Consider the following 16,060-nt stretch of genomic DNA (forward strand, 5'->3'; position numbering starts at 1 on the left):
CGAGTGTGGACCGCCCCACGCATGCACCCGTCACGAGCGGGCCAGGGAGAACACGAGAGCCGTACCTGTGGTCTGGTCCCGGGGAGACAGCGGCCCTCGTCTCAGCCTCTCTCATGAGGTAAGGGTGGCGCCCTAAGGAGACGCAGAGGGTGGGGTCTGAGCATGCGCCGAGGACCCGGATGGACAGGTGCATGCTGGGAAGGCGTGGTGTCTAGTCCGCCATTGGAGAGAGACGTCCAATGGCGGGGCTGGAGGAGTCCCGCTCGCCTCGCCTTGAACCGCCTGGTCACACCGCGTGCGCACGCCCCCTGCGCTCTGCTCCGTGAGCCGCGAGGGCCGTCGGCCGCCATCCTCGGGGCCCTTCCGCGCCTGCTGCTGTGGGGCGCACCGGCTGAAACGCAGCGGGACCTCGGAGGGCAAGTGAGGAGCCTGTGAGCCCGCCGGCGACTCCTGTCGCGCAGGCCGGCGGGGACGCCCCGCGTCGCAGGGCTGGGGCGGGTCAAAGGCAAACCTACTTTATCAGGCAGTTAACTGCGTGCGCGGGCTTGTGGAAGCAGGAAGCGGGCATACAGAAGCGAGACGTCAGCCAGTCAGCCAGTTTCTCTTTAGCTTTTTTGAAAAATCTAACGGTTCAGTTATTTAACTGTCCCCGGTCGGGGCCAAGCAGGGTGTCGCTGACCTTGGCGCCATGGCTGCAGCCGCGTGCAGGCAGAAGAAACCGGGGTCTGGTGGCCTTGGCCGTTATCAGGGAGGCAGAGGAACAGAGCCAGAAGCCGGCCGGCCACAAACCGGCACTTCTTCTCGTGAAGAGCAGGCCCTGCTTGCAACAACCAAACAGCCCCTGAAGTCTGCAGCCACCGGCGTGCTGTCCCAAACAGCCCCCGAAGTCTGCAACCACCGGCGTGCTGTCCCTGTAGACACCCTGAACTCCGAGTCACCTGCCACACTGCATCGCGGATGCCGTCCTGGGGCGCACTGAGAGAGGCGAGCGCATCTTTTGTTCCACCCTGCAAATGAAAACTATCCTAGTGAGAACAGGTCGGGGAACAAGGAGGGAAGACGGGGAGGGCTGGGAGAGCGGGTGGCAGGGCGGGTACCGTGGGAAGAAGTACTGTGTTCCCAGTGTGTGGGAAGAAGTACTGTGTTCCCAATGTGTGGGAAGAAGTACTGTGTTCCCAATGTATGGGAAGAAGTACTGTGTTCCCAATGTATGGGAAGGAGTACTGATTTCCCAATGTATGGGAAGTACTGTGTTCCCAATGTATGGGAAGAAGTACTATGTTCCCAATGTATGGGAAGTACTGTGTTCCCAATGTATGGGAAGAAGTACTGTGTTCCTAATGTATGGGAAGAAGTACTGTGTTCCCAGTGTATGGAAGAAGTACTGTGTTCCCAGTGTATGGGAAGAAGTACTGTGTTCCCAGTGTATGGAAGAAGTACTGTGTTCCCAGTGTATGGGAAGAAATACTGTGTTCCCAATGTATGGGAAGAAGTACTGTGTTCCCAGTGTATGGGAAGAAGCACTGTGTTCCTAATGTGTGGGAAGAAGTAAGTACTGTGTTCCCAATGTGTGGGAAGAAGTACTGTGTTCCCAATGTGTGGGAAGAAGTACTGTGTTCCCAATGTATGGGAAGTACTGTGTTCCCAATGTATAGGAAGAAGTACTGTGTTCCTAATGTATGGGAAGTACTGTGTTCCCAATGTATGGGAAGAAGTACTGTGTTCCCAGTGTATAGGAAGAAGTACTATGTTCCCAATGTATGGGAAGTACTGTGTTCCCAATGTATGGGAAGAAGTACTGTGTTCCTAATGTATGAGAAGAAGTACTGTGTTCCCAATGTATGGGAAGAAGTACTGTGTTCCCAATGTATGGGAAGAAATACTGTGTTCCCAATGTATGGGAAGAAGTACTGTGTTCCCAGTGTATGGGAAGAAGCACTGTGTTCCTAATGTGTGGGAAGAAGTAAGTACTGTGTTCCCAATGTGTGAGAAGAAGTAAGTACTGTGTTCCCAATGTGTGGGAAGAAGTACTGTGTTCCCAATGTGTGGGAAGAAGTACTGTGTTCCCAATGTATGGGAAGTACTGTGTTCCCAATGTATAGGAAGAAGTACTGTGTTCCTAATGTATGGGAAGTACTGTGTTCCCAATGTATGGGAAGAAGTACTGTGTTCCCAGTGTATAGGAAGAAGTACTATGTTCCCAATGTATGGGAAGTACTGTGTTCCCAATGTATGGGAAGAAGTACTGTGTTCCTAATGTATGGGAAGAAGTACTGTGTTCCCAATGTATGGGAAGAAGTACTGTGTTCCTAATGTATGGGAAGAAATACTATGTTCCCAATGTATGGGAAGAAGTACTGTGTTCCCAGTGTATGGGAAGAAGCACTGTGTTCCTAATGTGTGGGAAGAAGTAAGTACTGTGTTCCCAATGTATAGGAAGAAGTACTGTGTTCCCAATGTGTGGGAAGAAGTACTATGTTCCCAATGTGTGGGAAGAAGTACTGTGTTCCCAATGTGTGGGAAGAAGTACTATGTTCCCAATGTATGGGAAGAAGTACTGTGTTCCCAATGTATGGGAAGAAGTACTGTGTTCCCAATGTATGGGAAGAAATACTATGTTCCTAATGTATGGGAAGAAGTACTGTGTTCCTAATGTATGGGAAGAAGTACTGTGTTCCCAGTGTATGGGAAGAAGTACTGTGTTCCCAGTGTATGGAAGAAGTACTGTGTTCCCAGTGTATGGGAAGAAGTACTGTGGTCCCAGTGTGTGGGAAGAAGTACTGTGTTCCTAATGTATGGGAAGAAGTACTGTGTTCCCAGTGTATGGGAAGAAGTACTGATTTCCCAGTGTATGGGAAGAAGTACTGTGTTCCCAATGTATGGGAAGAAATACTGTGTTCCCAATGTATGGGAAGAAGTACTGATTTCCCAATGTATGGGAAGAAGTACAGTGTTCCTAATGTGTGGGAAGAAGTACTGTGTTCCCAGTGTATGGGAAGAACTACTGTGTTCCTAATGTATGGGAAGTACTGTGTTCCCAGTGTATGGGAAGAAGTACTGTGTTCCCAGTGTGTGGGAAGAAGCACTGTGTTCCTAATGTGTGGGAAGAAGTAAGTACTGTGTTCCCAATGTGTGGGAAGAAGTACTGTGTTCCCAATGTGTGGGAAGAAGTACTGTGTTCCCAGTATATGGAAGAAGTACTGTGTTCCCAGTGTATGGGAAGAAGTACTGTGTTCCCAAAGTATGGGAAGAAGTACTGTGTTCCTAATGTATGGGAAGAAGTACTGTGTTCCCAGTGTATGGGAAGAAGTACTGTGTTCCCAATGTATGGGAAGAAGTACTGTGTTCCCAATGTATGGGAAGAAGTACTGTGTTCCCAATGTATGGGAAGAAGTACTGATTTCCCAATGTATGGGAAGAAGTACAGTGTTCCTAATGTATGGGAAGAAGTACTGTGTTCCCAGTGTATGGGAAGAACTACTGTGTTCCTAATGTATGGGAAGTACTGTGTTCCCAGTGTATGGGAAGAAGTACTGTGGTCCCAGTGTGTGGGAAGAAGTACTGTGTTCCCAGTGTATGGGAAGAAGTACTGTGTTCCTAATGTATTTATGAGACGCATGCAAATAAATTAAAAAAAAAAAAACAAACCCTGAGAGCCTGCTGGAAATCTTGTGGGGGGTGGGGCTATGGCCCCTCATGCAGTGGAGGCGGACCCTGTCCGCTCAGGACTGGTCCTAACTGGATCCTATCAGATAAGGCCTGCCTTGGCCTCACAGCCCGGAGTCCGGAGTCCGGGACAGAGATCCCGGGGTCCTGCTTGGCAGTCCCCTAGGGACTGTAAAGCTGGTCAAGGTTGATCTGGAGTGGGGAGGCACCGGGGGGCAGAGCCTCTCCCTGACCACACTGGAGCTCGGCCCTTCAGAGCCCGCTTCTCGGCGGGGGCTCCGCCTTGGGCTGTGAAAACTGTGAACTCCGTGGGCAGCAGGCTGGGCCTCTGCCTGCAACACCATCTCCCGTACGGGCAGCAGTTCGAGTCTCAGCTGCTCCCAGCTTTGGCCTGGCCTGACCCATGGCCATTGTGGCCATCTGTGGAGTGAACCAGTAGATGGAAGGCCTCTCTTTCTCTCTCTCTCTCTTTCTCTCTCCTGTTTGCCTTTAAAATAAGTCATTCTTTTTTTTAAACAAATGGCCTTCTCTCATCATAAATGATTCGTCATTTCCTTCCAGCTATATTAAAAAACTGAAAACACAATTCAAGGCTGAATTCCTTAATGCGCTGCCTAAGGAAACTCAAGACTGCCGAATTCACTGTTGTGTCTGACATCTGAGGACAGGTCCCCCAACCTCTGTTCTTAGAGCGTTTACTAAAAAGAGCTTCCACTTGTCAATTTTTCCTGTCCCTTTGAGCTATATGAGGGGCTCAAGAAAATACACATTATCTTTCTTTTTTTACCACTTATTTATTTATTTGGAAGGCAGAGTTATATAGACGTAAAGGCAGAGGCAGAAAGGGGCAGGGGAGAGAGAAAGGTCTTCTGCTGGTTCACTCCCAAAATGGCCACAACAGCCAGAGCCGGGCCAATCCGAAGCCAGGAGCCAGGAGCTTCTTCAGGGTCTCCCACGTGGGTGCAGGGGCCCAAGGACCTGGGTGTTTCCCAGTGCTTTCCGAGGCCATGGCAGAGAGCTGGATCGGAAGTGGAGTGGCGGAGTCTCTAAGGTGGAAGCTTTTACCAGCTTTGCCGCAGCACTGGCCCCACGTGTCATCTTTCAATCCAGTTTTGTCATGAGCTCCCCGAAGCCCCTTGCACACGTGCACCACTCCCGCAGCCCAGGAGTGTGCTTCTCAAGGACCCAGAGGCCGTTCCTTTCGTGGAATCACCAGGAAGGACAGGGCCTCTGCCCCCAGGTCACCTTGGGGAGGAAGGATTCTGGCTTGGGTAACTACACAGCCGCCCCGCATGTTTACTGCGTCCAACCCTTTGGGGGCTTTTATTTCCCCGATTCTGCTTGCTGTGCAGTTCCCCTGCCCCCACCCTCATCCTTCCTTTGAAACCTCCACTGGGCCAGGCGTTGTGGCACAGGGGGTTAAGCTGTTGTTTGCAATGCTGGCATCCTATATAAGTACCGGTTGGAGTCAGCGCTCCACTTCTGACCCTCCTGTTAATGCACATGGGAATGCGGTGAAAGATGGCCCAAGGGCTTGGGCCCCTGCCACCCACATCAGAAACCCAGATGGAGTTCCAGGCTCTTGGCTTTGGCCTGGCTTAACCCCAGCAAATGGGCCATTTGGGGAGTGAACCAACAGATGGAGGATTTCTCTGTGTGTGTATCTCTTTCTCTGTCACTCTTTCAAATAAATAAATCACTTTTAAAACCCCATTGCCTCTGCAGAAATCAAAGTCAAGTTCATGTTACATTGGCCCCGCTTCCCTGTTGTACTAACATGCTTGTATGATTGATTAAAATCTGTCCTTACCACTTTGCCTGGCATCTTATTTTGTTATCTTTGACACAACTCCTCCCAATATTGATCTACAAGAGGGGAACCACTGTGACAGCTAATTTTACATGTCAGCTTGACCAGGCCATGGGTCCCAGGTATTTAGGCCCCAGAGACTGGGAATGCCCGCAGCTCTAGACAGGTGAGAGATGAGGACCCCAGAGATGAGTATTTTTAATGACAGTTTTTGTATCTTTTGAATTTCCACTTCTGTATTTATAGCCTTCATAGTGTTAACAGTGTCAGGTGCATTACCACACACAATGTGAAAGATAAATGAGGGATGGACACTCAAAAATGCACACTGTGGCGTAGTAGGCTGGGCCTCTGCCTGCGGCACCGCCATCCCATACGGCTGCTGCTCTTCCGATCCAGCTCTCTGCTTATGGCCTGGGAAAGCAGTGGGGGTGATGATCCAAGTGCTTGGTACCCTGCACCTGCATGGGACAGCCGGAAGAAGCTCCTGGCACCTGGATTCAGATCGGATCAGCTCCAGTCATTGGGGCCATTTGGGGAGTGAACCAGCAGATAAAAGTCCTTTCTCTCTGTCTCTCCCTCTGTCTGTAACTCTACCTCTCAAATAAATAAATAAAATCTTTGTAAAAAATTTTAAATGCCATCATTGGAGGCAAACTGCTGAGAACCTCTAACCTCTGGTATTGATTTTAGTCAGCTTTGTAAAGCCACAGCGCTGAACTACTCTTGCATGCACACACTGACCACCGAAACCGCCCACTCTGACCCACAAAGACAGCCAGCAGGGACGATGCCTTCCGCTGCTGACCTCAAGAGAGAGGGAAGGTGGTGTGCACAGGTAGTGACAGCAGTGGCAGCAGCTGCAGGATCCCTGACAGGAGTGTAATCAGGTGGGGAACCCGGGGATGCTGGAATAGCATGGGTGTCATGGAAACAATGAATTGAGCTGTGTGCAGAAAGGAACTGATGGGTTACACAGCCAGCACTTGGGACTCAAACCAGCCAGCCTGGAATTCCAAATTTAATAGGAACTGCTTCCAAAAGTCATGTGTACTCAGAAAGACTGAGGGCATTGTGAGAAGGCTTACCTGTACCCTAAAGGGACAGGGGTGCCCGGTCACTAGGTTATCACATGTGTTCCACGCACGGCTGGAGGTACAGAGGGAGACATCACAAAGAGAGGTTGGACTTCCTCCCTCCGGAGGTGAGGCGTAGGGCACGGTGGCCCCGGGGTGTGCAGCGCCGTCAATCGGCCACAGCTGGGTGGGGGCCTGTGGCTCCTGGACACAAAGCAGTGGCTGCTGGGCAGTGGCCTGCTCCAGCCAGCTGCCTTGAGTCAACCTGCAAGAACCCTGGTTATTTTCCACAGGGTTGGGTGGAGGTGCAGTTACTTCGGGGGGGGGGGGGGTGCAGTGTGCCGGCTGCAGCACAAAGAACCGGGTTTCCTGAAACAGACAGTGGGAATGCAGGGACAAGGACGCAAAGAATGGAGCCAAGACAAGTCCGGATCAAGGCTCATTTATTCAACAAATCCAGTAGTATTTAAACGTGACCAGTTGTTTACAAGAAGGAGCACAAAAGATTTACATATCAAAAAGGCTTTTAAGGTTACACAGAGTTCCCGATAAGGTTCTTAATTATTGATTACAAGGGTACAATAAAACACTTAGGTGATAAATGCAGGTTTCAGGTGTGACTGATTATCTGTATCATCTCTTGTGAGAGGTTTAGCAGTGAGATAAGGTTCTTCCTGTCTCTTCCCGGAATCTCCTTAGTCTAATTGTCTGTGCCGGGAAGTCTCCATCCATATGTTTAAGTGTAAACAAAGGGAGCCACTGCCTGTGGCTGCCCACATCGCAGGAGTTCAGGGCCGTGAGGGTGTGGGCAGTGAGAGGTCCCAGGGCTGGGTGGGCACTGAGAGGAAAGGCAAGAAACCCTGATGGCTGGGGGTGTGGGTCGCCCAAATGCGACTGGGGAGAGAGCGGCAGAGTTGCTCTGTGAAAATGTTCCAGTGTCTGCCTGCCATCAGAGTGAGCTGGAAGGCCTTGCAGGCACACAGGTGTGGAGTGTGTGGGTGTGTGTCATGATGGGGGTGCTAGAGCGTGTCATGTTACCACTTAAACACTGCAACAGAATGCAGGTGAGAGGCGACTGTGAGGGCTCAAGGGAAGTTCCTGTAAGGTGAAGATTGATGGGGTGTGTTCCTTTGTTCAGACAGGACAGTCTGTCTCTTTCTCCTTCTCTCTCCCTCTCTCTCTCTCTCTCACACACACAGACCAGCAGAGTGTGTGTTTAAATAGGCTTCATGAAATAAATGGTGGCTGCTAGACTTACAACAGTATTATTACATGAAATTACAAGCAGCAATCACTTGATTTAGTAATGAAGCCTCTTGAGGGACAGCTTTTCCTTCTGCGTTCCAGGTGCATGTGGCCGAATCCTGCTGCCCCTCACCTGGAAGCTGCCCCACGGAGCTGAACCCAAGTCAATGCCTCAACCAAAGTGCCCGCTTGTGGCGTGGGCCTCGTAGTTGGTGTCTGTGCCAGGGGCCCTCTGCATCTTTCAGCAACCCCAGTGGAAAGCAGGGTGTCTTTCAACCAATGCACAGGACGGCACCTCAACAAAGAAGTACCTGGTCCTGCGTCAGCCCATTCTTTGTCACTTTAACTAAAATAATTGAGAGGAGCTGCATAGGAAAGAAAAGATGTGTTTCAACTTATAGTTGGGGTTACAGGATCAGGCAACCCCACAGCCTGTCGGAGGGAGGCTGGTCACTGGCAGGTGTGGGAGCAGGAATCAGAGAGAGAGAGAGAGAGAGAGAGCACCTTGGCTGAACTTGAACTGAAACAATGAATCCTCTCATGAGAACCATCCTCTGAGCACCCCCCCAACCCTACCCCCCGCTGCCGCCATGACTTAAACACCCCCCGGCAGATGCTGTCATTAGATCAAGTCTCTACCTGTCATCCATTACATTGTCAAGTCCTACCAGCCAACCATTAAGACCTCATGGTTTGGCCAGCGCCGCAGCTCACTAGGCTAATCCTCTGCCTTGCGACGCCGGCACACCGGGTTCTAGTCCCGGTCGGGGCGCCGGATTCTGTCCCTGTTGCCCCTGTTCCAGGCCAGCTCTCTGCTGTGGCCAGGGAGTGCAGTGGAGGATGGCCTAAGTGCTTGGGCCCTGCACCCCATGGGAGACCAGGAAAAGCACCTGGCTCCTGCCATCGGATCAGCGTGGTGCGCTGGCCACAGCATGCCAGCTACGGCGGCCATTGGAGGGTGAACCAACGGCAAAGGAAGACCTTTCTCTCTGTCTCTCTCTCTCTCACTGTCCATTCTGCCTGTCAAAAAAAAAATCATGGTTTTCATGGGTTTTGGGGAGACAAATGCTACACAGCCCATAATAGGCCCCAAAGGTCAACAATACTGAGGTTGGGAAATCTCGTGTTAGACAATAACATCAAACCCCTTTTCCTATGGGAAAGTGAGGAAGAGAGGGAGGGAGAGACTGATTCACGTGCTGAAGGCCTGGTCTGCAGTGTGGTGGCGCTGAGAGGTGGTAGAACCCAGGAGAGGACAGTGGGTGGCCTCTGAAGACATTAATGCAGGTCTCTTAGGACCTGTTGGGTTCTTACAAGAGTGGGTTTTGTAAAGCAAGGCCCCGCCACGCACTTGGATCCTCCTGCACATCTCCCTTTCTGGTCTCTGCTGAAGGGCCGGAGTAGCTGTTTCGAAAAAGTGCCTCCATTCGGAGAGGCAGGCCTGACTTACTGGAAAAGCAGCCTCACTCTGGGGAAACTGAAAGTTACAATGGAACAGCACAGCTTGCTAGGGTCACCATATAAGGAAACCCCCTGGGACTGACCCAACCAGGAACAGCCTCGTTGGATCAGGAAGTACCAGAGATGACCCCAGCCCACTGTTAGCCCACACCCCTCAGTGACATAACCCAGCTTTAAAAGAGGCTCCCAAGCACGGCTCGAGGCCTTCCTCTGCCCTCCGCTGCGCGGTTGAGTAGATGGGGTCCCTGCTGCAGCTTGTACTTCCGAAATAAACCCTGCTCTTGCATTTCGGTGTGTTCAAGTCTCTGGCGGCATTTGGGGATCCAGCGATCTGGGCACATCTGCCACGTTGGGATACGCCTGGGGCTCTTGCCAGGACACTGGCACCATGTTTCCGGGAGCCTCCGGTCATCAGAATCATGAGCCAAATAAATCTCTGTGTTGTATAAAGTACCTAGCATTTGGATACTTCAGCAACAGGAAATGAGTTCATCCAAGGGCCACACTCCGAGTCTTGCTCTCGGTGGCTCCTCAGTGAGTCCTGGCAGACATTCCTGGGGCTGCTCCTTGAGTAGGATACAGAAGAATCCGTAAACACACAATGACTGCATCGGTGAGAGCTCTCCTTGTTGTAAACATTCATTTCCAAAGGAAGGGAAGCTGGAGTGGCCGGGTGTGGCCTCACACTGTTGTCCCTGTGACCTAGGAACTGGACGTCTCTGTGTGTGTGTCTGCCAGGTCATCAGACCAGCACTGCAATCCAGTGCCTTCTCTGGGGCTTATCTGATCATGAAGTAGATATTTTTGAAAATTATTTAAACTGGGGCCGGCGCCATGGTGCAATAGGTTAATCCTCTGCCTGCGGCGCCGGCATCCCATATGGACACCAGTTCTAGTCCTGGCTGCCCCTATTCCCATCCAGTTCTCTGTTGTGGCCTGGGAAAGCAGTAGAGGATGACCCAAGTCCTTGGGCCCCTGCACCCACATGGGAGACCAGGAAGAAGCACCTGGCTCCTGGCTTTGGCCGTTGCGGCCATTTAGGGAGTGAACCAACTGATGGGAGACCTTTCTGTCTCTCTCTCTCTCTCTCTCTCTCTCTCACTGTCTGTAACTCTACCTTCCAAATAAGTAAATAAAATCTTTAAAAAAAAAGAAAATTATTTAAACTGAGTATTAAGATATCAGATTCCACCCCTCTGGACAGTGCTGGAAAAATCCAGAGAGATGTTTCCTTTTGGGGGCCTTCTTTATCTTCTATCTGGGAGGGACCTTATAAACCAACCAGATAGGAAAGTATTTTTCAGATATACTGTTGATTTCTTAAAGTAATAAGATGGGAAAGATTTTGAGTAGGAAATATCAATAACTGATTTTAAGATCTCTAGATTGTTAATCTATTTCTGAATGGTTTCGTGCCCTCTGTAAATCTTCTAGTGGGGGAAGAAGACAAAATAAAAACTATAATTTTTTTTATTTGACAGCCAGAGTTAGACAGTGAGAGAGAGAGACAGAGGGAAAGGTCTTCCTTCTGTTGGTTCACCCCCCAAATGGCTGCTACAACCGGTGCGCTGCGCTGATCCGAAGCCAGGAGCCAGGTGCTTCCTCCTGGTCTCCCATGTGGGTGCAGGGCCCAAGCACCCGGGCCATCCTCCACTGCCTTCCCGGGCCACAGCAGAGAGCTGGACTGGAAGAGGAGCAACCGGGACAGAACTTGCGCCCCAACCAGGACTAGAACCCGGGGTACCAGCGCCGCAGGTGGAGGATTAGGCTAGTGAGCCGCAGCACCGGCCATTATAACTTTTTTATTGTTGTTGATGGTTCTGGTTTCTCACACTTCAGCAAATCTGTCTTCTGTCACTGGACTTGTCATTTGGATTGAGTTCATCTTGTGCTGGTCCCATCCTCACAGAAAACTTCTTGCAATGCCAGGGACAATGATGCCTCTTTGCTGCTCCAAAACTCACAGGCATGCAATTCTGAACACAAGAAAAAGTGCTACCAGATGTTAAAGCTCAATCTTAATACTTTTCTACACTGCCTTTGGATGCCACCATGTCAGGGATCAACAGCAAGGACTTGGTTTCTATTGGTCCAGACTTGAGGCAAGCTTTAATGACGGGTGACCCTATGCAGCTGGTCAAGGTCTCCTCTTCCAGGAAAACAGAGCCACAAAACCAGCTTTATAACTGGGAAATTTTCCAGAGTAAAAATATAACCCCTTTTGGCCTGTAATATCTTTCTCAACTAAAGGCCTGAAAATTATTAGTTGATTCTCCTTTTAGCCTGGAGAAATAATGTTTAATTATAAAGTCCAGAGGCTGGCGCTGTGGTAAAGCACATAAAGCCACCACCTGCAGTGCCAGCCTCCCATATGGGCGCTGGTTCGAGTCCTGGCTGCTCCACTTCAGATCCAGCTCTCTGCTCTGGCCTTCAAGCTGGTTGAAGTAGCATAGCGGCGCCAATATCAGCTCTACCCTATAAAGTTAGTGTTGCCCTGATTAGCTACACCCCCTCTGCCTGCCCTTTAAAAGGTGTGCTTGCTCGTTAATGCAGCGGACATGTTCACCGAAGCTTGTCTCGGGTGCTTCTTGCTGAAGAACGCCGCCGCCCCACCAGGCCGACAGTGTGCGGGCCTCTCGGGTGAGCCTGCAGAGGTCCCACCGCCAGCCTCTGGAGTTTCCTCTGAATGTCTGGAGCTGATGGGCTGGTGAAGGGCTCCCTTCAGGGGTGATGGGGTCTATGTTAGGACCCCTTTAAGGCCTCCAGCAGTCAAGCAGTCATCCCTGGAATAAGACCGTATTCTCTTCTTCATGTTGCGTTACCTCCCTGGATAAGGAAGGTATGGGTTTCAGAATACGTATTTCTTCATTCCAGCCACTAGAGAAGTTCTCCTTGATCTTGGCACTTCAAATCTCGATGACCTTGCCCAGCTATGGAACTTCCCGGGGTTGCCACATCAGACTGCTTGGGCTGCTGGACTGGCAAGGAGTCAGCATGGGCTTGGGATTCAGCCCAGATCCACTGCTTTCCTTCAAGGGTACAAGTGGACAGGACAATGTGTAGATCATTCTGGGTCAAACTGAAGGTCAGTTAGGGCCTAAAATCCCTCAGCAAATTTGGCGAGGTCTTCTGAGAACCTCCCCAGCTTTTGTTGGCAATGATTTAAGTCAGTCGTGGGAACAGGAACAGGTACTCTAACTGTCACACGTCTGCATCAGCTCCCCATCTCAGAGGACATCACGTACTTGTACATGGATAGTGTGTGATTCCAGGTGGGCCGTCCGGTTTAGAGGGAGACATACCATAGCAGGATTTGTGTTCTGAGGCTTTTTAACAGAAAGTAGTCTTTTATTATGCTGGCATAAGGCCCAAGTGGAATTTCTTATCCAAAATCCTGAGCCCTAAACAAAGAGGGGTATTTCCTTATATAGGGTTTTAGCCCCTTTGTCTCCCTACATGCATACTTCTGACTGGATATTCTAATGGTACGTGGCACCACAGGAATTCATAATAATACTGAGCATGCCTATGCAGTTACCGGTGATGTTTTTTCACACACATACTGAGCCATGAGCTGTCCCCCAAGATAAACACCATTGCTCTGTACTAACGAGCAGAACCTGAATGGTTACATAGAAGCAGATAGGGACAGCAACCATATTTCATTCCCAGGAGAGATACCCTCCCCCCCTCCTTTTTTTTTTTTTTTTTTTTTTTTTTTTTTTTGACAGGCAGAGTTAGAGAGAGAGAGAGAGACAGAGAGAGGTCTTCCTTCTGTTGGTTCATTCCCCAAATGGCCACTATGGCCGGCGCGCTGCGCCAATCTGAAGCCAGGAGCCAGGTGCTTCCTCCTGGTTTATAAACCTTCTCTAATGTGTGCAAATATAAGCTTATATTTTATACAAATTGATCATATATCTCCATGGCCTACTTCCACCTCTACTTACTCTAAACCTTTACTATAAACCTTTGTCAAGATAATTGTCGGGGCCGGTGCTATGGCCAGCACTGTGGTGTAGTGGGTAAAGCCGCCACCTGCAGTGCCTGCATCCCATATGGGTACCGATTTGAGTCCCAGCTGCTCCACTTCTGATCCATCTCTCTGCTAGGACCTGGGAAAGCAGTAGAAGATGGCCCAAGTCCTTGGGCCCCTGCACCCACGTGGGAGACCCGGAAGAAGCTCCTGGCTCCTGGCTTTGGATGGGCTCAGCTCTGGCCATTGCTGCCAGTTGGGGAGTAAACCAGTGAGTGGATGGAAGACCTCTCCCTCTCTCTCCCTTCCTTCTTCCCTCCCTCCCCCCCACCACCTCTCCTTCTCTCTGTGTGTAACTCTGACTTTCAAATAAATAAATGAACCTTTAAAAAAAAGATAATTGTCTATCAATTTTGAGGTGCATAATATTCCATTGGATGACTGTCCATGCTTTCAATAAATCTATTTGTAGATGATAACTTAAAATTTTTAATTACTTACATTATGTCCTACTCTTATGAATATCCTAAACATGTTCTCACAGTCTTAACATTTTTTGAGGAAATATTCCGAAAAATAGTACTGTTGAGATAAACGCTGGGCACTTCAAGTTGCCATCAATGTTCATGTACAAGTCTTCGCATGGACATAGACTTTCATTTCTCTTGAGTAGATACATAGTGGAATGGTTGGGTCATATGGAAGATATAAATTTAACATATTACTTATTAATCCATTTTCATCTTATTTGAAAGGCAGAGAGACACGGAGATCTCATTCTCAAAGGCCCTAACAGCCAGGGCTAAGCCAGGCCAAGCTGGGAGCAAGAAGCTCCATCCAGACTTCCCATATGAGCGGCAGAAATCCAACTACTTGAGCCATCTATGCTGCCTCCCAGGGTCTGCATTAGCAGGAAGCAGAGCTTGGCCTCAAACCCAGGTACCCCCTAGGGATGCGGGTGTCCCATGTGGTTCTTCAATGGCTAAGCCAAATGTCCACTGCTCCAGTACGTTTCAATATCTTTAATTTATCTCAGAATCTGTATTAGATGAAATACCCGAAAGAGGCTAACTTTATAAAGAAAGGAAATGTAGGGGCCGGCACTGTGGCATAGCAGATAAAGCCGCTGCCTGCAGTGCAGGCATCCCATATGGGCGCCGGTTCGAGTCCCAGCTGCTCAACTTCCAATCCAGCTCTCTGCTAATGGCCTGGGAAAGTAGTAGGAGATGGTCCAAGTCCTTGGGGCCCTGTACCCATGTGGGAGACCTGGAAGAAGCTCCTGGCTCCTGGCTTTGGATTGGTCCAGCTCCAACCGTTGCAGCTATTTGGGGAGTGAACCAGCAGAAGGAAGACCCTCCCCTCTTTGTAACTTGGCCTTTCAAATAAGTAAATAAATAAGTAAATCTTAAAAAAAGAATAAATTTATTTAGCTACGGGGGGGGGGGCGGCAGCTCCTTGGTTCAGACTCTGGTGAGGACCGCATGGCAGATGGCAAGTACAGGAGGAGGAGATCACCTGGTGAGGCAGGGAGCAGAGAGCAACCCAGCGCACAGGCAGAGTGGACAGTGAGAGAGAGACAGAGGGAAAGGTCTTCCTTTTGCCGTTGGTTCGCCCTCCAATGGCAGCTGCACACTGCGCTGATCCAAAGCCAGGTGCCAGGTGCTTTTCCTGGTCTGCCATGGGGTGCAGGGCCCAAGCACTTGGGCCATCCTCCCCTGCACTCCCGGGCCACAGCAGAGAGCTGGCCTGGAAGAGGAGCAACCGGGACAGAATCCGGTACCCCGACCAGGACTCGGACTAGAACCCGGTGTGCCAGCGCCACAGGCAGAGGATTAGCCTATTGAGCTGCAGCGCCGGCTGGCTCAGGCTTCTAGAACAACTCAAGTCCCTGGCTTGCCTCACTCCAATTCAGGCCCTAATTCCACTTGAGTTGACATCTGTGGAGGGCCAAGGCTTCTGGGAAAAGCTCTGCCTTTCGGGGAAACAGTCGCTTGGTCTCCTCCCTCCCTCTGGACACCACCCCGCCAGCATTCCACGCTCCCAGCTGTTTGTGGCAGGAGGACGGAGCTGGCACCTTGGATTTCCAATGACGTCATGCATTGTCCCTGCCTCTGAGCTCCCTGATGGGGGACGCACCAGCAGGGGACTTCAAACTTTCGTGGAAAAAACCGAAATAAAAGACGTTTATTTGGGACACAAAAACGAAATTTGGAATCCATGCGTAGGTTTTTTTCATGGTAGGCATTTTCCATGAATTTTTGGAAGGTCCCCTGCATATAAAATTTCAAAAAAATTTTGTACCAAAAACCCCCTTACCTGTTAATTCCATTTCCTATGAACTTTTCGAAGTTCCCGGTAAAGGTCCCCAGCCAGTCTGATGATGTCTGTTGCCTTGTGGGCCTGCGGCCAGCCTGGCCACCTACGGCTGGGCCAGCGGCGCCGCCTGCGAGTCAGGACACCCGCCCGCTGTCCGGACCCAGGACACGTCCTGATGGGAGGTGGGACCATGACAGACGCGGTCTTCCCATGGAATTCCCTTAAGGGAACAGGTGGAAGATGCACCACACTCCTCACCCTAGATTCGGAGCCTGCCACGCCCCTGGACCGAGGAAGGCCAGGGTCAGGGTCTCCTCCCTGCCCCCGATCCTCGGGGCCGCCCCGCCGCCCAGCCCCGACGTCCCCGCCGGCGCCACGACGCCCTAGCTTTTCCGATGCCGCTTTGGAGTCACCCTGGCGCCAAGGACGCCGAGTGTCCGGCCGGGGCGCAGCGGCGAGGCCAGGCTGGGCCCGGTCCGCTCAGGCCAGGCGCGCGCAGGCGAGGAGGCGACC

At 50.7% G+C, this 16,060-nt stretch overlaps 1 long non-coding RNA gene across 1 annotated transcript; it reads right to left on the minus strand.

Moving 5' to 3' along the window:
• Window positions 1–604: 604 nt before the first annotated feature.
• Window positions 605–16,029, minus strand: LOC103352280 (uncharacterized). Its single transcript, XR_016234379.1, has 2 exons — window positions 15,548–16,029; window positions 605–1,007 (listed from the first exon to the last, which is right to left on the minus strand). It is a non-coding gene; the product is annotated as an uncharacterized LOC103352280 (long non-coding RNA).
• Between the last annotated feature and the right edge of the window lie 31 nt (window positions 16,030–16,060).

This window comes from Oryctolagus cuniculus, chromosome 5 (genome assembly GCF_051225735.1).
Source record: "Oryctolagus cuniculus isolate XC-2025 breed Fujian yellow rabbit chromosome 5, ASM5122573v1, whole genome shotgun sequence".
Taxonomy (NCBI): domain Eukaryota; kingdom Metazoa; phylum Chordata; class Mammalia; order Lagomorpha; family Leporidae; genus Oryctolagus; species Oryctolagus cuniculus.